This window comes from Triturus cristatus, chromosome 6 (genome assembly GCF_964204655.1).
Source record: "Triturus cristatus chromosome 6, aTriCri1.1, whole genome shotgun sequence".
Classification (NCBI taxonomy): domain Eukaryota; kingdom Metazoa; phylum Chordata; class Amphibia; order Caudata; family Salamandridae; genus Triturus; species Triturus cristatus.
In genome coordinates, this window is record NC_140589.1 from 511,041,674 (window position 1) to 511,065,384 (window position 23,711).

The 23,711-nt window shown below is 41.1% G+C and overlaps 1 long non-coding RNA gene across 1 annotated transcript in view; it reads left to right on the plus strand.

Annotated features, from left to right (window-relative positions):
- The first annotated feature begins 1,714 nt into the window (after positions 1 to 1,714).
- The window catches only part of LOC146817351 (uncharacterized), a 158,578-nt gene continuing 136,581 nt past the window's right edge, over positions 1,715 to 23,711 (plus strand). Inside the window, exon 1 of the long non-coding RNA XR_014962537.1 lies at positions 1,715 to 2,441. This is a non-coding gene — a long non-coding RNA (uncharacterized LOC146817351). The remainder of the gene's footprint in view (positions 2,442 to 23,711) is intronic.

Consider the following 23,711-nt stretch of genomic DNA (forward strand, 5'->3'; position numbering starts at 1 on the left):
AGTGGCCGCGCACCGCCGGGGTCTCTGAGGCCCCCGGGCTGATGTAGGCGCCGCTACAGCCGTTGATCGCTGCCAGGGTCAGGGCACAACAGGCGCACTTCTACCCGGGTGGGGGCTCCAGGACCTCCAGCGCTCCCCGGAGCCGTCCTCACCGCCGCCAATTCAGGCCGCCGCCTCTTTGCCAGAAATGACGGGAGACCGGGTCCGCATCTCCCAGCGGGGCCGCACGTCGACTCACGCTCCCCGGGCAGGCTCTCACTGCAGCCCGAGGATGATGGCCTAGTCCGGCGCGCTCGCCTCCGCTCCTCTCGAGCGCTCCGTACGGCTTCTCCGGTGGCGGCAGAGGACCGCAGCTCGCACCGCCAGGTTCCAGGGGGACTCCCCCGTCAGCCGTTCCGGGCAGCTCAGCAGCACAGGATTAAAATGCGGATTTTGTGAGGGCCGAGACGGAGAGCGCTGCGCTCACACGTCCGCCATCGATGCCGGCAAGCTCCGCCCCCAGCTGACTAACACTTTTCTGTGTGCTTTGCTGTGTTGGCCTGCAGTGGCTGCTTCTGTCTTGGGCAGTCAAAGAACTGGACTGAACTTTCTGCAATTTCATTTTGTGAGTTTCTCAAAGGGCTTGAGGTATAGCTTGCCCCCGGTTCAATAAGTCTCAGGAACAGCAAAGACTTCACACCACAGCCCTGGTCTCACTGATGCTGCTGGACAACCGTCACCGAGCCGCTGCCTGCACCACGACCTGAGAAAACCGCACGTCGCACTGCTGCACTTCGTACCGCAGCCCCCGTCGCCTGCCGACACCGGTGCTCCTGACTTCAAACGCGAGGAGTTCGCTATGCAATGCATGTGACTTTAAGGGCCAGACGTCTCCTGCACCGACCTCCGGAACCGACGCCTGCGGACTCCGCGCTTACAGAGCCTAAAGGGAGGTCGCCGGTGCCCAGCATTTCTAAAGGTACTGTTTTGCGGGTCTTGCCAACACCTTAGCTGGCCCGCGACACCGCAGTCAGCCAGAACTGTTTGGATTTGTTGTTCACGACGCTGTGATAGCCCCAGACGGAGCTATCAACTTCAATGAACTATATTTCAAGTTTATTTTGATAACTGAAGATTTCTAAGTACTGTATTGTGTATTTTTATCGTTTTGGTCTTGTTTTAGGTATATAAAATATTGAATATTTTTTTTAAACTGGTGTGGTTTCCGTTTGTAGTGTTTTCACTGTATTACTGTTGGTTATGTGCAAATGCTTTACACACTGCATCTAAGATAAACCTGACTGCTCATGCCAAGCTACCAAGGGGGTGAGCAGGGGTTATTTGAGGAGTGTAACTCCCTTATCTTGACTAGAATGAAGGGTCCCTACTTGGACAAAGTTGCAAGCCCTTACCAACTAGAGACCCCCATTTCTAACATGCACTGAACAAAATTCTGGGGGTCAATATGGAGGTAAGCCTACAGCAAATAATTGTTGGGGTATTGACTGAGGAAGGGGCTGTCACGATCACAAGCCCGGGAATGCGCTGAGCCAAGAAGAAACGCACTCCTGAACAACAAGGCAAGACCCGCTCGAACTACACTTCCCATGATGCTCGAATAAAGCACGCCTCACGCAAAGGGCGTCACGCTCTGAAGAGAGGATATAGGCCGAGACACCGAAGGGGGTGTTGCCGAAGATTCCCTGATGTATTCCTGCATTCTGCAACCCGCGTACTCGTTGTTCCCCTTCGGCTGTTCCTCGTCCATCGGATTACCGTTGTGCCCAAGGATTTCCGGGCCTCCTAGACCATCGAACACGTGCTCCTCTGCTCAAACAACCCCAAGAGCATTGAGTGGCAGCGCGGAAACAACCTTCTATGCCCTCGGATTTCCGGGCGATTAGACCACCAAGTGCGCGCTCCTCTGCTCCTCTACCCCAGAGCATCGAGTCGAAGCGCGAGCACTCTCCGCCTAGCCCTCGGAATTCCGGGCTCCCTCGTCCTCCGTTCGTGCTCCTCTATCCTCCAGACTCTCGGGGCATAGAGAGGCAACCAGAAACCTTTCCTTCGTCTATCTAGAGAAGTCGGGGCTTGGACCCGTGGCAGCGGCGCTCTTCGGCCCAAGGAGATCCGGGCTTTGAGTGGTAGCGCCCCCGCCGGAGACCTTCCAACCAACATTCTCTACCCTGCCACGACACTCCCTCGGTGCTCCCACACCGTGAGTACAAACGGGGCGGTGCGTGCTTTGCCGAATAGTGGGAAGAAGAGCAGAGGCATTGGAGCATAAGCTCAAGTAGGATTGAGCTGCTCTTGGCTCCGAGACACTCGCTCCTTTTCGCTTTCACGAGTTCCTCTACCTCACACACTTTACGCCCAAGACCACCATCCAGTGGTGATTAACTGGATAGGGGGAATAGGCGGCACCAGCCAGAACGGACACAGATAGCGGGAGGAGGAATCAGGTAAAGAAGGGTAAAGCACTGATTGGGTTCCCAGTGGGGGAGGTTGTGAGAGAGCCAGTAGTCTCATGGTATGCTTGTCTCGTTACAGGTCTCTTTCCCTGCCGTCCCTACCCTTCCTTCCCTCACCCTCCTTAGTCCGAGTGTGTTATACCTATTCTGGACTGGGGGCAGATGGGAGGTGGACCCCTATAGAGCATCAGCATCATCCCGAGGAGAGCAACCCGAGGCCAAGCACGACAGGGGCACTTTTGGGGAAGATCAGACCTCACTCAGTCTTTATACTAATAACAATTGCACGAAGAGAAATTTGCATAAAATGGTTCTCTAAGTTACCACCTACTTGCGAAGGTTGGAAAAGCTCTGCCAGACATATTGCTAGACTTGACTGTCAATCTGGCTCGGCAAAAAAAAAGAAATGTGGGCTCCTTTTTTTATAACTGTTATGTAATTTCACCTTCATAAGAGGGAAGGGGCTGTAGGCTTGCTCGACTCATACTGATAAAGTCCAAAGATTAAGACAACATTCAACAGTTTGACGAGGATAGTGGTGGTAATCACTTAAAATCTCCATGATTACTAGTTGACGAAGGCTGGTCAATGGAGCTTAAGATCATGGAGGTTATGTTGCACTCGGATACCAGATCATCTCCAGATTACAACTCCTGCCTTTGTCACATATGAGGTAAAAAAAAAAGATTAAAACGCTATTGATTCTAATAGTTTGTCAGTGTTAGCTAGAATGACATGAAGGCATCAGATACAATGTCTGGTTCCTTATGTGGGGACGAAACCCATTTTGGTCCCACCCTATCAGTAAGCATGGTATTTTGGACACCCTTGTGCCAGGATTTTTGCGAGTATTTTTGCCTCTCTATTGATCAGTGCAATGGGTCAATATGAGGCACAGTTCAGGATGGGCTTCCTGGGTTTGGGAATGACTACTATCACAGTCTCACATAAATGAGCTGAACACTTGTTAGTCTGAAGTGCATCTCAGAACAGGCCGCCTATCATCTAGCATTCTTCTTAAGAATTCAATGGGGAACCTATGAGGGCCAAGAATCTTCCCCACTGACATGAACATGATAGCCGCTTGTATTTCAGCATATGATATTGGAATGTTGAGGATAACCCTGTTCTCTTTTGGAAAGACCACCATAGGGAGGTCTCACAAATCAGGTTTATGCTTTCCTCCACTGGAACCAGGACAGTTTTATATAATGATTCACATTGATTAGTGCAGGCCTCTACAATGTTCCTTGAATTTGTGAACATACCCAGATTTAAGTCTGCAATCTCAGCCACAATCCAGAGTTCAACCCCCTGATTTTCCAGTCAGTATATCAGCTTCCCTGTTATATCCCCCTGTTCATACATCCTATATTGTGAGGTTGTTAGCATGCTTTTGACGGTACCTAGCAGTTTGTAACTGATCGATGTTATGTATTATCTCCATTTTCCTAAATGTGTCCCCCCCTACGTCAACCTCAAAATGGCTTCTGAGCTCCTCCAGTGATGTCTCAATATCTTTAATTTCCCCAACCCTATCTCTATGTTGTCCTAAAGCATATGATATGATATTATCTTGGATCATAACTTTCAGTGCTTCCCAAAGAGTGAGGAAGGAGGAGACTGTGGGCATGTTCAATTAGAAGTACTCTTCAATAACATCTCACAATCTTTGAGAAAACTATGGCTTAATGGCTAGAGCGGTTGACCTCGAAGCTGGTGAACCGGGTTCAAGTCTCCACAGGGAGGCTCAACATCTTGTGTTTCTGGGCAAATCACGTAATCTCCCAGTGCCTAACAAAATGAATGTGACCGTCTGTAGCGCAACTGATACTCATGTAAAGTGCTCTGATACCTTTGGGTCGAGTTTGTGCTATATAAAATTCCCAAAAAAGATAAGACTGACCACATAAAAACACAAGGGATTAAGGTACCAAATCTCCTGCAGTCCTCCCAAGGATCCCTTAAAGTTAATCTCCATAGCTCAATGGTCTGATAAACCTCTAGGCAATATTCGAGAACCGGATGCCACCTTCAACTCTACTGCAGTGATAAAGGGTAATCCAGGATAGAGGAAGGACGATGGGCCCTGGAGTAGAAAGGAAATATGCTGCCAGTGGGCATTCTTCCTTGGGAGACCAGCAAACAACCTAGACTTCTCTAGCAAAGATCTTCTGTGTCACCGCCTACAGTGGAAGACGCGTCTCCCATCAACAGGCTATGTGGTCGTAGGTCTCACCAACCTCCTCTCCCTGCACTACAGCGGGCTGAAGTACTGCTCATGAGGGTTTGGGAGAGTGGGGAATGAGCTCTCCAGTCCAGGCCTCCACTGCAACCGCCATTGTGTCACCTCAGGGTGGTGCTGCCTTGTTGCCAATCCACACATTGTGAACTGCGGTAGCAACTCCTGGATCCCTCCACACCATTAGGCCCACGCTGCTCCCCGCGAGGCTGGTGTTGGAGACTCCTCCACAAGGGCACTGCTCAAGTCTTCAGCAGTAGATCAGCACCTCAGGCCACTAAATCAAAGTTTCCTGGAGTTTGGAGCTCTTTTACAGCCCCTTTCCAGCAGGATTGGAAAGGATTAACGAGACCTACTAGACCTTTCGGCCACCTTCGACACCCTATCCCACCGCACCCTAATCACCAGACTCTACAACTCTGTCATCCGTGACTGGGCTCTGGACTGGATCCACTCATTCCTCACTGGTCAGACCCAGCGAGTCAGACTACCACCGTTCCTCTCAGAACCCATGGAGATCAGCTTTGAAATGCTCCATGGTTCATCCCTGAGCCCCACCCTCTTCAACCTCTACATGGACCCCTTGCAGCCATCGTCAGAGGCCACGGACTCAACATTGTCTCCTACGCCGAATACACCCAGCCGATCCTCTCCCTCACCAATGAACCCTCAACCGCCGGAACCAGCTTCCACTGTGGAATGAAGGCTGTCGCAACATGGATGAAAGACAGCTTCCTCAAGCTTAACTCGGACAAGACCAAAGTTCCCATCCTGGGACCAACCACATCAGCCTGGGACGACTCCTGGTGGCCAGCCGCTCTGGGTGCCACCCTCATCCCAACCAACTACGCAAGCAACCTTGGTAATATACTGGACTCTTTGCTCACCATAAACTGCCAAATCAACGCAGTTTCCTCAGCTTGCTTCCAAATTCTCCGCCTGCTCCGAAAGACTTTCAGAGGGTTCCCCGCAGATTCAAGAAGGGCAGACATCCATGCACTCATCACCAGCAGACTCTACTACGGCAACGCACTCTATGCCAGCTTCACCCAGGAACAGCTCAATAAACTACAGGACTTCCAAAATGCCGCAGCCAAACTGGTCCTCGACATCCCCCGCCGCAGCCACATCATGCACCTCCTCCGGCATCTACACTGGATCCCAGTCAACAAGAGAGTCACTCTCAAGCTCCTCACTTACGCCTACAAAGCCCTACACAATGAAGGACCAGCGAACCTGAATCACCGCCTCACATTCCACGAACCCACCAGACAACTCTGATCCTCCCAACTCGCCCTACCCTCCATTCCCAGGATCCACAAGACCAGAACCGGAGGAAGATCATTCTCCTACCTCGCCACCAAGACATGGAACTCCCTGCCCCAGCACCTCAGGCAATCAGCGTCACTGACCGAATTCAAGAAGGACCTCAAGACTTGGCTCTGCGAATGATCCTCCACCCAGTCTGACCAGCAGCCCCTCCAACCCAAGCGCCTTGAGACCCTCATGGGTGAGTAGCCATGCTTTACAATCCACTGATTGATTGATTGATCTGGTTGGGTGCCAATTTAGGTCACAACTGCCATCTTGGACCGTTAACCCGGAAGTACAATTAGGGTGCAAGTTGAAAAAATTCATGCTGTTTGACATTTACATCCAATAGTCGTACAAAGAAAGTCTATTATTAGGATTTGACAAATGTGAATTTAGAAAAGCATCACACTGTGGCACAGATGACATGCATCAAGTTGCTTTATGTTGAAGCTGATGTATCTTTTTATGAACAATAAGTACATTTGAGAGTAGGTTATCAGCAATAAGTTGCCTATTTTTACGGGGAACATAATATTTAGCCCAGTGGCCCAAGTTTATAATGGTAATGACAACCACTCTAGAATGCTGCATTTAGCAATAGGAACATAAAGCTATGAATGAATTTTCCATCCTTCAACTGATTTACCAAAGAACTACTTAAAGAAAAGGAGAAAATTGACACTTGTGGGGACCAATTCTACTTGAGACATTTTCAATTCAGTTCATATGAATGTAAATGCTGTAGATAAGACTTTCGAAAGAGTGCACATGGCTATAATTCATTTGTGTCATCATCAGTAGGCTTATCAAATTTACATAGACTTTAAGCACACTGTTTTTGCATGCAAACCAATGGGAAAAGAAGCACAGAATTAAGAGAGTTAAATATAAGCAATTCAAAAAACGATTTTACCAATAAGCAATACAATTACTATTTCTTTATAGAATCACGCCATTAACTAGGAAAAGGGAATGTTTAAAAAAGGGACATTTGTACAGTACCCATCAAACATGAGGTCCTATTTCTATGTGACCCACCAAGACAATTTCCTAAAAACATTACTCCTATGGTGTTTACTCTGGGCATAGGTAAGGCTGGTAGGGATTGTGCAACATGCACCATTTGTAGGTTTGGGACTTGACAAACTCACATATTCCCCCCACATCTCAACCCTATCTCCTATGGACATCAAGGAAAAACTCCAAATCTATTCGACTTCACATCCTTGCTCAGGTCATGTGCTTATTAGCCAGGGCATTTGGGTCGCTTTTTTTCCAGCAGCCAACAGGGTATGAATGGGTTGAAAGAAAAATCCCATGCCATTGTGGGATTAGCATATCTGGTTAGGGCCAATGAACAGAGACTCATACTAGTGATCCACAAAAAACAGAAGTTAGTGATATGTGTGGATCGGTGGTTCCAACAACCTAGAACAATACTGCAAGGAAGTTTGGAAGGAGGTGGCTTGAAAACTGAAATACATTGTTAAGTTATGCTGGTATCCATATCACACATTCCTCTTCCAAATTCCAGACATCCTCAGACAATCCATGGAACTGTTTTTTTTCATGCACCATAGAGACACAACACAACTACAGCACCATCTAATAAACAGGCCTTCCTTGCAATCAACAGATAGTAGATGTGACTCCCTGGTCCAAAAAACTTCCCTCTGATTACCCCTTCATAAGTGCTTAATTCTCAGCAGAAAAATTCAAGCATGTACCTTCTTACACTCACAAACAATGATGTTCTGAGAGAACACCAGTCAGAATAACAACAGACATGAATGACAGACAATTCCTCACTGTAGTTTGTCAGTGATGTACTTCATGTTATAGATCGTAGAGTGCATCCTTGGTGGGTGTGCTAGGTTTCTCTGGAGCATTTATAAAAATCAACTACAAGATCATCCTCAGCACCCGGAAGACAATGATGACCTACATGGGCCTTTACTCCCTCCATTCCTAAGGAATCCTGCCCAAGTTGCCCATATAGTCTAGGAAGGGCTCTAGTCTAAAGTTCAAGGGAGGGGCTAGTGAATGTGCTTGAGCAGAAGTGTTGTGAGGCCATTAGACTGTCCTCGTTTCTCTTGGGGGTGGCAGGGAATGAGAAAGAGACTCTCATACTTCCCAATGGTAGGACAACCTCCAGCACTGCCAGCATCTTCCTCTAGAGGTATTTATTTTTCCGCTTTTCCCCTGACTAAAATATGCTTGCAGGGGAAACTCTCTTGGTCTGTCTTTCACCTGCATAGTAAAAAAGTAATTTGTTTTCCATGACGACGTGTCATTGTCATTTCTTAAAGTGACTACATTACTCTTTGCCTGAAGGCATTGCTGTGCAGCACCATTGTGGCAAAACCTACAAATAGAATAAATGATATTTGCAATAGGAGCAATAAAAGATGGAACAGGAGCACTGAAGACTAGAAGCCGCGGCAAGCTTCACCAAGAGAACAGAAGATAATAATGAAGAAGCAGAAAACAGTGGGAAAATGATTCATAATGCCCAAGTGGCAGGGACACACTCAATGCAAGCAGAGGTGTCGGTGATCTTCAGTAGTGCTGCCTAAACAACGTCCTTCAAAAGGAAACAACATCCTAGGAGAAAACTGTCCGAGAGCTTGCACTTAGAGTGCCACACGTGATAATGATAGTCCTTCTGAGTATTGAAAGGGAAGTGGAGATATGCCCCCACTCTTTTGGGGAATGTAGATCTTATGCTGTAGACGTTTTCATGTTTTCAAAACCACTAACCAGTGCAAAGTGAGCCCTGTAGCCACTTTAGTATAGTTCAGAATTCAATGTTTTGAAAAGGCTTGTGAAAGCACGTAGAGGCAGACTGAGAGGTTAGGAGTGACTGTGGTTGTGAATTCCAAATCCCAGTTAGTTCATGGATGGCACCTAACGTGTTCACCTGGCAGAGTTCTGACATGCACAGAAAAATGTCTTCTACTTGCATTGTAACCATGCCCAGATCCGATTAAAACTGGAAAATGGATCTGAGATAACACCACAATATGGTAAACTTCCTGCATCAGGTGCAGCAGGTAACACAGTTCCATCTGAATAGTGAGGGAAATTAAATTCTGCACATGGGTCAGTTTTACAATTTGCTTGGCCATGTTAACTGCCTTTGCCCTCTGTGGCAGTAGAGAAAGTACACAATTGGGGAAATCCGCCCTCCCCACTGTTCAATGTAGTACCAACAATGATATCAAACCTATAAATCTGCAAAAAGAAATCTTTCACTTCCTAGAGCCCTTCAGAAAAATGCATTCGTTTTTGAAGTGCTGATGTTAGAATAGAAACTATAATCACAAAATAGCTCATATTTAGCTTCACTAGCCATGATCACATCAACCTGATATACCCTCTCCGGGTAAACTACCCTCTCCCTTGTGACAAAGCATTGCACATCAGTACTCGAGATGACCTTTCTTTTTAACAACGTGTTGCCACAAACATTACCCAACTCTCTTTTCACTGATCCATTTGCAAGATGTTTTGGAGTAGATCTCTTTATGTGCAAAGCTCCACCCTTTAAATGCCCTCCCACCTCACCCAAGGCATTGGGCACATTTCCTTATGGCTTCAAAATACACCTCAAACTAGGTCATCAGCCAATACAGACGCTAGTATATGCCGATGATGTAGCAATTTCTGAACTAACACCCAAAGGTCGCCAAAAATACCAACAGTGTTATGATTCAGATCCCTTCCTGCAAATAAATATCTCAAAGAGCAAAGTCTTGGTATTTAGTGGGAAAAAGCAACGAAAACAAAATAATTATGCTTGGACACAGTGATCTGAAAAGTTGGGGAAAATGGGGAAATACTACCTTTATCTCGGGAGAATTTTCGTGTCTGACTCAAATGAATTAACAGGCATCAGAAATAATATTTACAAGAGTGATGGTGTCAAATCCCACCCTCTTTCCCTAGAAGTCAACTCACTCCTTGTATTAGGTTGAGGACAGCAACCAAGATCCAGGCTAAGGGGAAAAGGGGTGAGGGAACAGGGCACAGGGAGGGAGAGAGATACGGTTGCAGGTCGGTAGTAGGAAGAGCAGAACTGGATTCCTAGGCACAAACCTCTTTTACCCTTCCCCTATACTATAGGTAAAGGTGAAGACTATTAATAGGCAAAAAAAACTAGTTTTTTTTACCTGTCCAGTGCATCATGCTCGACTGCAATGCTTCACCGAGTGGAAAACCAAATGTTAACACCAGCACATGTCCAAGAAAATTATGGTGGTAAAATGAAACAAGCAATAGCTTAACCAATAGGTCTCGCCTTTGCGACCATAGAAGTGTTTAGCCATGCAGCACATTACCCTGGGGGCTGTGTCCCCAGGGATAGAAGAGCTCTTCAATTGCAACACACTGGGTCAGGCAGTCTGATTCAGGAAGACATGTTTGCCCCGGCAAACATTTATGGACGCATTCAAAGGCTTTTTAACACAGAGACAGAAAGACAAGTGCCTCTATGAAAATCGACAGCACTATCACATTCTGTGTGCAACTGCATCACTAGAGTATTGAACAGTCTATGAAAAAATCAGTAAAGTACTTTCTAATGGTGGAGACGCCACATCCCTCCTCCACCAGGCTTCTATTGACCAGGCACCCTTCTCCAGAGTTTTCCATTCAAAAACACTGCTTGCACCATCCATAAACCAGTAGGTCCCCGACATCACCCTCTGTCCCAGCCCCCAGGCATTGGAGCATCAGACATAGCAGAAACAACATAATTGCTCCTATTTTTCAGGTAGAGGAGAAAGAATTAATAAACAGGGAGGGTGTCAGCATCACTTAATCTCTGCACACCTAAAAACAAAAAAAGTAACCTGACTTTGTGTAATGTAACTGCCAATTTTGCAAAGCGCTTTAATACCTTCGGGTCAGTTGTGTTTGCACTCCATAAAAATGCCCCCAAAAATTAATCTGACGTTGTGTAATGTAACTTGTGCTCATGTAGAGGGCTCCAATACCTTTGGGTCTCTTGAGTTCACATTATGTAATAAAAAATGCCTCGCAGTCCCTGGGGAGCTGCCATGAATGTGCTTTGAAATTAGAGCGCTGAGAGGAGGACGGTAGGAAGAGGCAGCGGGTAGACATGCAGTGAAATGGGAGGAGGTAGGAGGGACAAATGCTGCTCCCATTTGTCAGATAAAGGGGAAATAATGAATAAACAGGGAAGGCATCGGCATCATTTAATCTCCGTGCACCTAAAAACAAAAACATTTGTGGGTACAATGAAAAAATAAATGTGATTAAATGTTTAAAAATATGTCCCAAAATATTTTAAAAGGTTACTTTTTTGTCATAATGTAACAAAACAAAAAAATTAAAATATTATTCGAGAATCAAAAACCTATATCTTAATGCAAAATATAAGAAATGAAATGTCATGTATTTTAAGATTAAGTAGAGAGATTTAAATGCAATGTACAGTATGATTAGTGTAATGCTGTGTGTGTATTGTGCAAGGGAAAATATAATTTCAATTTTATAAAATAATATTACATTTTTGAATATTAAAGAACCACTAGCACTACCTCTCAAATAGAAGAAATTACCCATCCAGAACCCTAAAAATAAATAACCCCTTTTCTTTGATTAGTTTTACAATTATAATACACTACCCAGCCTGGGCCATAATATTACCCTTGCATCCCATTCCTAAAATATAATGCACAAATATCTCTCTCTCTCTCTCTCTCTCTCTCTCTCTCTATATATATATATATATATATATATATATATATATATATATATATATATATTCACTGAAAAAAACCATAGGATTCAGGGGCGTTATAGTTAGGAATTGGCATTTAAAAAACCTTAGAAATTCACTGAAAAAACCATAGGTTTCAGGGGCGTTATAGTTAGCTGGACATTTCCCTCGTACAAAACCCTAGAAATTCCCCTGTTATAGTTAGTTCAGCTAACTATAACTCGCGCCCCTGCAATGCACTGCTGATGACGTCACATATTACATCACTCATGACATGGTCAGTGACATCACTCATGACATCACTGATGACATCTCAAATGACATCACTGTAGTACTTCCGAAGCACAGGGATGCAACATATGTACATAAATATGTTGCAAATCTATGCTTCTCTCTGCACGGCTGCTTAAACTGCAGCCATGTGGTGACACAGGCACCCTTGCACAATAGTGCAAGGATATCTGTTTCATGTGCTGTTTGTTTTTCTACAGGAAAAGACACACCTTCCTGTACAAAAACAATGAGAAAATGCATTTTTCTTCTTCAATGTATGCTGAACATTTCAGCATGCATTGAAGAAATAAAAATGTGGAGAAATTAAAACAATTCTCTTTGTTGTGCTTTCCTACACCAATTGTAGAATGGTGCACCATTCACACACATCGAGATTTACGATTTCTAATAAATCTAGACATGTGTCTTGTTCTATGAGTATTAAGTGCAATCATGCACAACAACACTTATAGAACACCCTTTCATCCGAAAGTGGTCTGCATGATGAAGTTATATTTTCATGGAGTATAAAAAGTGCACAGAGTGCCTTTTCCTCTCTTTGAAAATATGAAAGAATATCTTACACAATAACTATGTTACAAAAAGTGACATATTTCCGTTTTTAAATTTCCTTGCGAATGATAGAAGATAAGCACAGAATTTTGACTGCAAAGATGTTCAAAGAAGAATGATTTAAATAATTGCGGTCCTTCAACAGCGAAAAAGATGAAATATTATGAACCCCTCAAATTTCTTTTTTTACAGGTCACTTGATATCGGATTATGGTCAAATTTCAAAGCTACATAAATAAAGTGTTTTAAGAAACGTGTTTCAACTTTGTAGATTCTTGCAGGCCTCTTCATTCTTCATATAGAGACTTAGTTAAACTTACCTTCACAGTAATAGGAATAAAAAATGTTATTCATTTTTGCCTATTTTTCTTTCAAATATAAATTCTTAAAAATTGTTCATTTTAAAATTTGGATCTGTGAAAGAAAATAAAATAAAAATTATAACATATAATAATACATTTTTTACAACACAACATAATTTCCACAAAGTACTTTGTTTGCCTTTTCAGCTGTTCTCAGAATATATTGAATTTCACTCGAAATAGTGAATTCAATGGTACTCATCACTTAACAGCGGGCAAAAAATAAACAATCAGAAAGATTGTTAAAAAAAACCAACATACTATTCTCAGTAAAATACCAGAAAATACAAATCATACACATATGAAATGCTTACAGATTACAAAATTTTATAACTTTAACTTATAAAAACTGTAAATGTTGCCACATTAAAATAATCACCGAATAAATGACCACCGAATAAATGACCACCAAAAAGTCCATAATTCAAAAATATACCTTTCCTTGAGGCCAAATGGTATTTTTACACTTCTTCTTTATGTAAACTGTCCAATGGTAGTTCTATTAAATTATAATAATAAATTCCTCAGAGAGTGAATTAGCTTCCTAAAACTTTGGCTTCAAAAATATTAGGTAGGAATTTTGCAATTCCCTAGGCAAACGTTGTTGGAAGGACCATCATGGAAAATTATTGCAATTGCTACAAAAGTCCTTCCTGATATTGATATTTGTGCTGCTACAAATTGTTTTATTAAAGTATCCAATTTTCTTCCATCAGCTGTACAACGTTGCATCATTAAAATTATGTATTTTCCATATTTTGTTAACAATAATGTGGATAACATTTCTGATTTACATTGGCTACACTCCATGTTTTGATTTGCACCTTTCACTAATTTATTGAATGCCACTGATTTACAGTCTGGTAATGTTAAATACAGAAATCTCTCAGTGTCTACATTGGTGCTAAATGTATTCGTGCAATTTTCACAATGATGTTCCCATTTGTAAGAAAGGCCAAAAATATTTTCTATTTCTACACCTTCATTTTCAAAAATGGTAAGCATATACATTAAAAATTCCTGAGCATCTTGTTGGATATTTTGTGTAAATTGTGTAGAACCAGAACACACATCCAAAAGACTACGAACATCTGAAACAGATTGTATTTTACTTCTATCTGTTGTCAATTTTTCATAAACAGAGTGCAACAGAGAACAAAATCTTTTTTGCCGATTCTCCATAATTTGCTCTTGCAAATCTTCAAGATAAAAAACAACATTGACCACTACATTAGCATAGCAGTTGACACCAGAACTATTTTCAAACTGATAACCAACAATCTCTCCAACAGTGTCCAATTTCTTTTGACCTGCAATCACAACAATATCTTGTTCTTTTCTTTTCTTGATACCTTCAGAACAGATATTCTCTAACCTTCTTTTTTGACCAACCACACACTTTTCAAATACAGGATATTGACCTAAATTTGGAGCATACACCCTTCTTAACTTATTATACTCTTTTACACAGTTTGCATCTGCAGTAACCTTTGTCTCATCAAAATCAATCAATAACAAACCAGATAATGTTCTGACTCGCGACAAAGCAACATATGCCATACCCTCTTTAAATACAGTAGATCCAATGTTCACCAATGCACTGTCTACACTTAATCCTTGAGATTTATGAATAGTCACTGCATATGCCAGAGAAAATGGAAATTGTTTCCTACGGACATATAAATCTTTAACAAGCAAAAAACGAACTGAACAACGACCAATTTCTTTAACTTCATCAATCTGATCAAATTTAATTTTTAAAAATTCAATTCCTTCTTTTTTCTGATAATTCACAAAATCCACCACTTTGCCCATTGCACCATTAACTAAACCTTTCTCTACATCCAAATTACGCCTTAAAATTACCCGACAGTTTACACACACATACAGTGTATTTTCCAAACCAGCAGTTTTAGATATTTTTTTTTCTAAACAATCTAGTTTTGATCTCAACTTACCCGTGAAAATAATAGTGATTCCTTCATGTAGTATTTTATCGATGGCTTCCATTTTGACAATTTCTTCATTTTCCAATTTTAATAATTCTTCGTTGAATATTGAACACTCACGCAGTGTTGGCATTAAGCAAATCACTGGCTAATTTTTAGCAATTTCCACGTACACTTTTGCAGCAACTGCATTTTCATTTGGAAAGACATTGCAAAGTAATCGACTCTCCAAAGCTTCTTTCCCTTTTTTTGAAAGAATTCCAATTCTTATATCTTGAAGAATACTTCCATATTCAGCATCATTTGCCTGTCGCATATTTGTTGTCAGTTCTTTGTATTCAAAATTACTCCAAATGTTCACATTACCAACACTGCCAAGAGACTTTCTGGTATCTTCATGGGCAAGTGTTTTAAATACCGGTTGTCCTTTTACCGGTGTCAGTTGCAGTAGATCTCCAAAAACTATGACGTGTTTTCCTCCAAATAACACGTCATACTCTGTTTTAAGAATTTGCTGCATTCTTAAATGCACAAAGGCAAGCATCAAGTTTGAAACCATGCTCACCTCATCAATAATGAGAAGTTTCATTTTCTTCAGGACTCTTGAAACTTCACAACAAGCTTCTCCAGATAGCTTGTGGTATTCCAATTTGTTCTCATGCTCTACTGGCAGCATTAGTAAACGATGTAAAGTAATTCCTTTAATGTTATGTGCTGCCAACCCAGTTGGAGCAGTGACAACACAAGACAAATGCGACTCCGTTTTTTTTTTGCAGATAACTTGTAATTACTTTAATTAAGAAACTCTTTCCTGTTCCAGCTTGATCACTCACATACATTCGGATAGGTTGAAATGATGTACATGAGCAGTCTTTCTTTTCATGAAGTAATCCATGGTCAATCTGCTCTTTCACTTGTTGATATATTTGTTTCTGTTCAACTTTTAGTTGCTCTTCCAAATTTCCTAACTGTATTGCATCTTCTTGTGCTTGATACATTGCTGTTTCCACCTCATTCATGGCAATCGCTGCTTCATTTTCAACAATTGGTTGTCCAAGTGGATCTTGACTCAGTGCAGCAGAACTTTGACTATCTTGAGAACTGTCTCTAGCAATCTCAGCTGCAATTGTAGCTTCTTGATCAATTTCATCATTCAACATTTTCACACAATTTGCGAAAGCACTGCATTGTATGCCAAGTAATTCCAGTTCAGAACGCCATGGTTTGAACATTTGCAAAAGGGCTAAATAGTAAAATTCCCTTTTGTCAGCAGTGTCGCAACTAAGCCTGGGCAAAGCACTACGCTACGCTCGCGTAGTTTGCGAAGTTCGCACTACTTCGCACTACGCGAACTGCATGTAGCACAGTGCGAACACGCGTAGCGTAGTGTTGCGTAGTGCTGCGGTCATTTTTTGCTTGCTCGCGGTCCTCAACGTCAAGTTGGCGACCGCGAGCAAGCAAAATGACATCCCGGCGAGACTTTTTCCTTGTTCGCGATCAGCAACTTCAAGTTGGCGATCGCGAGCATGGAAAATAAACCTCCCGGTGAGATTCCCAACGCGAGGAGGTCAGGTTTCTCATTGCGAGTCGTCGCGAATGCTCGCGACCGCTCGCGATGAGAAACTACCAGTTCGCGTTGAGAAAGCTGAAGCTCGAGTAAAAATCTACTCGAGCAGCAGAAAACTACAGCTCGCACTGTGCAAGATGCCATTTTCAATGATTGCACAGTGCCGGTTGCTTGTCCGCACTGTGCAATCATTGAAAACGACATCTGGCACAGTGCGAACAAGGTACTACGCAGTTCGCGAAGTGCTACGCGTAGCTCGCGTAGTGCGAACTTCACTTTGCGTAGCTTCGCGAAGTGCTACTTTGCGAACTATGCCCAGGCCTAGTTGCAACTCAGTTTTCTGTGATTAATTAAATTTCCATTCCTTTGTTTCACCAGACATCCTTCAGAACCAATCACTCCATATTTTCCATCGTTGATGTTCTCTGTAATATACCGTTTAAAAATGTAGTTTTGCAACACTTCATAGAGACACATGTTCTCAAGATGATGACTTCTCTTTGGATGGTATGTGTCCAACATATTGGTTTTCAAAATATCTGTACTTTCAGGGTCAATTTCTGCTAAATATTCAATTTCTTGAACAGATTTCAGTACCCGATTTCGCATTCCTGCAAGACCTAGACTCACCCAAATGATTCTTCTACTTTTGGAATATAGACTTGCAGATGATAACCGATCTGAACATTCATATGCTCCAATTTCACGATGCGATAACATTTTCAAACTGAAACTGTATAATTTCTTACTTAGACTCTTCTCGTGAGAAATCTCTTCCCACATTTCTTTCAATTCAGTCTTTTCTGATTTAGTAATGTAAGACGTTACATATCGAGCAACAGCAATAGAATTGTCCGCAACATACTGAATATCCATGTTAGCGTTCCACATGGATAAAATAACTGGGTTGTAGTCATTTATGTATTTCGATTCTTCGCTTCTTCTTAAGTTGTAGGTGTTTTTCTGAGACTTTCTTGTGATGGTATGTCGTACAGCTGACATGAAACTGTTCACTCTTCCTTTGGCTAATACAGGGTGTGGAAATCCAAAACGACATTTGGTATAGAACTTATCCTTTGACTTGTACTTTAGTCGACAGTATTTTACACACCTATGGCTTTGAAATCGTAAGACTTGTTCTTTTAAGTTTTTGTCTTCTCTGCTATTTGGTACAGCACATGTAGCATAATCTTCAATGAAAGACAAAACACTTTCATCTGAATCTGTTCCAAATTTGGGGGCATCCTTGACCCATAGCAACATATGTATGTGAGGAGCATCTCTTGCTTGATACTCCTTTCTCCAAAAGAAATCCACAACTTCTCCAAGAGGAGGATTCTTTTTATTGCAGATGAAAGACATCATAGCTTCAAATCTATGATTGAAATATCTGCATACATTGACAGGATCCAAAGAGCACAATTCTCCAGGTGTCTTGTATTCAATAATATTTATATTGGAATTTGCCTCTCGAAGAAATTCAAGTAAATCATCCCAAGCATACTCAGCACAGCTTAGTGTAACAAACCATGTAGGAGTTCCCAAGTTCCGTAGCATGCATTTCAGTTCTCCATGTCGACGGTACCAATATTCATTAGTCCCACGCTGACATGCCATCAGATTAATCAACTGAGATTCTAAATGATCATCTCTCTGATGCTCTTTATCCATAAAATCCTTCGCAGTTACATTTTGAAGATGCATTCCAGTTTTTAAAATGTGATTTACTGCATATGAAAGTCCAGACAAGTCACTTTCAAACAGAAGATGAAACATATAAGGGATACATTGTCGAAATCTTGGATCTCCTGCATATAATCTTGTTGTCCGATATTCAGATGCAGGAATCTGCACAGGACGTTCATCATATCGTCCACCTTTTCCTGTTGGAAACAACTGCGGGAAACAACGAGCTTCCAAACTCTCTTCCCATACACTCATGGGACTTCCTGTTGCTTTTTTCATTTGAAACAACTCAATTGTATTCCTAATCACCTCTTTGGAATGAAGTGGATGTACACTGTAATGTTCATAGATCTCTTCACATCTGGACATGTCCACTTTTTCCACTTAATGTTTCACTATCTTCTGCTAAATCTTTTTCTTCTTCTCCAACAAACCCATTTCTATAGTACTCATTATTTTTTATCAGATACAATGATGCCTTTTGCACTTTTATAACATCCACTAACTCTTGCCAGATTTTCTTATTCTTAGTAGGAACACCATTAACTAGAATGACTAGTGGCTCCTTTTCTGCGTGATCTACACCAATAGTTTCAACATTTTTCCTTAAATCTAATGTTAAATACACAACTCTTCCTTCCAATCCTCTTTGCAACTCTGATGGAGGTAATTTACTTGTTTTGGGCTCCATATGAACAATAGCCTGAAAAGGGTGAACACATTGTATCAGAATAGACTCGTACGTATTTAAATCTATCAGCTCTGGAGGAATAGCAACTCTAGATTATTATGAACAGCTCTAGCAGGCATTTTATTCTCATCTAATTTATTATAACAATATTTGCAAATACGCTGCTCACATCCCAAATCAAAACAATCCTCTAACAACAAATAAGTTGCAAATTCCATCCACTTATCATTATTTTCTATTTCACTTTTAAAATACAGATTGACACCCCTAGTCTGATTTTTATAGTGACTTCGCCGACAACAAATACAAGAAACATTTGGTCTTTCACCTGAAATTACCTTAAACTTTGTCATTTCATCCTCAAATTTTTCTGTAATTACAGGTTCTACATTGTCTTCAACATTTTGTACTACTAATGTGTCAGTTTCTTCACTCTCTTGCTGAGGCCCAAAGTAACAAAACTCAATATCCTCACAGACCTCCTTCACATCTGAAACTGACCCACGCAAAAGAGCACTGTTCAACTCACTTAACTTTAGTGCTGGACTTTTTGCATAATACAACCTTCTCACTAACTTCCGCATTTGAGTATGATGTACTGCCAGCATTCTGAAATGGTGAAAAACACATTCACAAACTTTCCTAGAAAGACAAGCCAGAGAATGACCTTGCAAACCAGTATGTTTTCTCACTCTGCAAGGGACTAGTCCTTGCAACAGCTTAATCTTTTGTTTTACACTTTTTTAGTATAGACTCGTAAAAAACGACATAATTTTTCAATAGATTCCTGTCGTACACTACAAACACTACTGCAATCCCAAGTGTACACAGGGTTTTTAGCACGTCTCCCTAAAACTTAATCAGCTATCACTTCTTCTGCATTTCTTTCAACCATTTTCTCTTTCTCCATTGGACAACCATCACTAACCTCATAACCTCTACCACTGGTGTCAAATGCATACAATAATTTTTCACTTAGTGAATAACTCTCTTCATTAAAAAAAGGCTCTGAACTAGAACTGTGTTTCCATTCTCCCAAAAAAACATCACAAATTTATTTTTTTATTAATAACTCTTTTCCTCCTACTTTTGGCCTTCATTACTTATATTGATTTATCTAGTGATCGAATTCTGTTCAACACTAAAATAAACAGTTTCCTTTTTACTTCAAAAGCCTTTTCCACAATGCTTTCAATATGTTTCTTCTTTTTATAAAATAAAGCTCTCTTTTTATATTTCTTTACATCTTTCAGCAAATTATGCACTACTCTCTTGTAAAATATTTTTTTTGCGTAATTCCTTATACTGATTTTGTCTTTTTTTACCATACTTTATCTCCTTTGACTGAACATTTGCTTTTTTACTTTTCCTCTAACTCAAAAAATTATTTGAAGTTGCAGCATTCTCTACATTCTGTTTGCTCCTACAAACATTTTTAATAAATTGCTTCGTGATCTTACCAGAAGATTTTTTCCTTTTAGCCACATTATCTTTTTTATACAATACTTGTGGTTGATGTTTCTTCAAATAATCCTCCTATCTCTGTTCTTTTCTTTTTCTTTTTTTTCTGGCATACTTTCTCGATTTTAACGTTGAAAAACAGTATCTGCAAAAAAGAGTCACAAATAAATTTATATTAATAACTTTCACATTTACAATATTCCATTACTGTACAAACACATTTTATATAAAAACAGACTAAAAAACTATAGCCCTGAACCACAAGTGTGACGATGATTAAAACACTACATACATAATGCATACTACTTTAAAGCAGTTCATGTCCTAAAGCCTACCTCACAAAAAGACTACATGCTAACTAACTGAATGATTACAGTACTAAAAAGAGACACACTGGGTGAGTAACAGGGTGTTTGCTAGAAGTGTATGAATACTAACTGGGGAATTGAAGCTGCGAAAGACAACTGTGTAGCTGATTAGAGAACTGATTGCATACTGGATAGGCATTTAAAGCAGTCCATGTGCTAAGGCCTGGCTCACTGCATGAGTACTTGGGTACTGACTGAATGATTAGACTACAGCAAGGATAGTGCCTGGGTGAATTTATAAGTGGTAGGCTTTTGGCGCAGGGAATGGATTAGTACTTGGTACTGAATGGCTCACTAGAAGAGTGCAAAGGAAGTGACAGGATGTTTGCTGGACTGTATGGATACTCACTAGGGAATTGAAACTGTGAAAGACAAGTGTCTAGGTGGTTAGAAGACTGCATGCACAGTGCATAGGGGTTTGAAGAAGTCCATGTGCTAAGGCCTAGCTCAGTGCATGAATACTTAGGCAGTGACTGAATCATTAGAGTACTGGAAAGAGAGTGTCTTGGTGAATTTATAAGTGTTTGGGTTTTGGCACAGTGAATGGATTAGTACATGGTCCTGAATGGGTCACTAGAGGACTGCAAAGCGAGTGATAGGGTGTTTCCTGGAAGTGTATGGAAACTGTCTAGAAAATTGAAGGTGAGAAAAACAACTGTGTAGGTGGTTAGAGAACTACATGCATACTGCATGGACATTTGAAGCAGTCTATTTGGTAATGAATGGTTCACAACATAAGTACTTAGAAACTGACGAAATCATCAGACTACTTCTAGGACAGTGCCTGGGTAAAAATATAAATTTTTCAGTTCTGGGGCAGTAAAGACAATACTACATGGTACTGTACTTTAGTGTCAAAGCATGACTCATTTTATCAATGCATAAGCAAAGACTGGCTTCTAATGCTACTAAAACTTGACAACATGACAGGTTTCAAAACAGTTTTCTGTCAGCAAATGCACAATGTTACCAAATGCTTTTCTCACAGTGGTTCCCAAATGCACACAGACTCACAGTGTGATTCTAGACAAGCACCACTATCCCTAGGAGTTTACCAAAACTCATTCACTACAGTGAAAGTGGTAAGGGAACTGCACACAATCTACATATTTCACGACTACACTTTAGTGTCAATTCTTGACTCATTTAATCAACACATAAGCAAAGACTGGCTTCTAATGCTACTAAAACTTGACAACATGACAGGTTTCAAAAAAGTTTTCTGTCAGCAAATGCACGATGTTACCAAACGTTTCTCTGACAGTGGTTCTCAAATGCACACAGACTCACAGTGTGATTCTAGACAAGCACCACTATCCCTAGGAGTTTACCAAAACTCATTCACTACAGTGGAAGAGGTAAGGGAACTGCACACAATCTAAATATTTCACGACTGCACTTTAGTGTCAATGCCTGACTCATTTAATCAAAGCATAAGCAAAAACTGCCTTCTAATGCTACTAAAACTTGACAACATGACAAGTTTTAAAACTGTTTTCTGTCAGCAAATACACGATGTTACCAAATGCTTCTTTCACAGTGTTTCCCAAATGCACTAAGACTCACAGTGTGATTCTAGACAAGCACCAGTATTCCTATGAGTTTACCGAAACTCATTCACCACACTGGAAGTGATAAGGGAACTGCACACAATCTACATATTTCACGACTACACTTTAGTGTCAATGCCTGACTCATTTAATCAACACATAAGCAAAAACTGGCTTGTAATACTACTAAAACTTGACAACATGACAGGTTTCAAAACAGTTATCTGTCAGCAAATGCACGATGTTAGCAAACGCTTCTCTGACAGTGGTTCCCAAATGCACACAGACTCACAGTGTGATTCTAGACAAGCACCACTATCCCTAGGAGTTTACCAAAACTCATTCACTACAGTGGAAGTGATAAGGGAACTGCACACAATCTACATATTTCACGACTACACTTTAGTGTCAATGCCTGACTCATTTAATCAACACAAAAGCAAAGACTGGCTTCTAATGCTACTAAAACTTGACAACATGACAGGTTTCAAAACAGTTTTCTATCAGCAAATGCACGATGTTACCAAACGCTTCTCTGTCAGTGGTTCCCAAATGCACACAGACTCACAGTGTGATTCTAGACAAGCACCAGTATTCCTAGGAGTTTACCAAAACTCATTCACCCCACTGGAAATGGTAAGGGAACTGCACACAATCTACATATTTCACGACTACACTTTACTGTCAATACCTAACTCATTTAATGAAAGCATAAGCCATAACTGTCTTCTAATGCTGCTAAAACTTGACAACATGACAAGTTTCAAAACAGTTATCTGTCAGCAAATGCACGATGTTACCAAACGCTTCTCCACAGTGGTTCCCAAATGCACACAGGCTCTCTGTGTGATTCTAGACAAACAACACTATCCCTTACACTATACCAAAACACATTTCTTCATCTACAAGGAGTACTAAATTTTGCTACAGAAACATAACTCATTTCACAAATTCATAAACAATAAGTGGTTTCTAAATCTACCAAAACATAAGAACTGCATAGTTATCTGTCTACAAACACATGAAAAAACACAAATCCTTATCACAAAATGGTTTCTACATGCACACACACTGTCAATAAGATTGTAGAGAAAATAAATACTCCCTACACTTTAGCAGAAAAAATACATTAGTCTGATAAAAATAAAAATAGTCTACATACATCCCCTCACAATTAAATAACTCACCTTTCAAGATGTTTTGTAGATTAAGAAGTATATCAGTCACACACCAGATTTTCTTATACAGAATCTCTGCACTGTGCACCTGTCAGCAAAACCAAAGAATGGCAAAGTTTCCCTCTCATTTTCCACACATATACATGTAAACATCAAATCACATTCCTTCCCACATAAATTAAAAAGCAAACACACATTTCTATTGGTTAAACATTTCAACCCTTTCCAAATGACATAAACTTCAACCCTTCCCCCAATCTGCCTTCTGCCCGTTACCATAGAAACAGGTCATGGAACACTG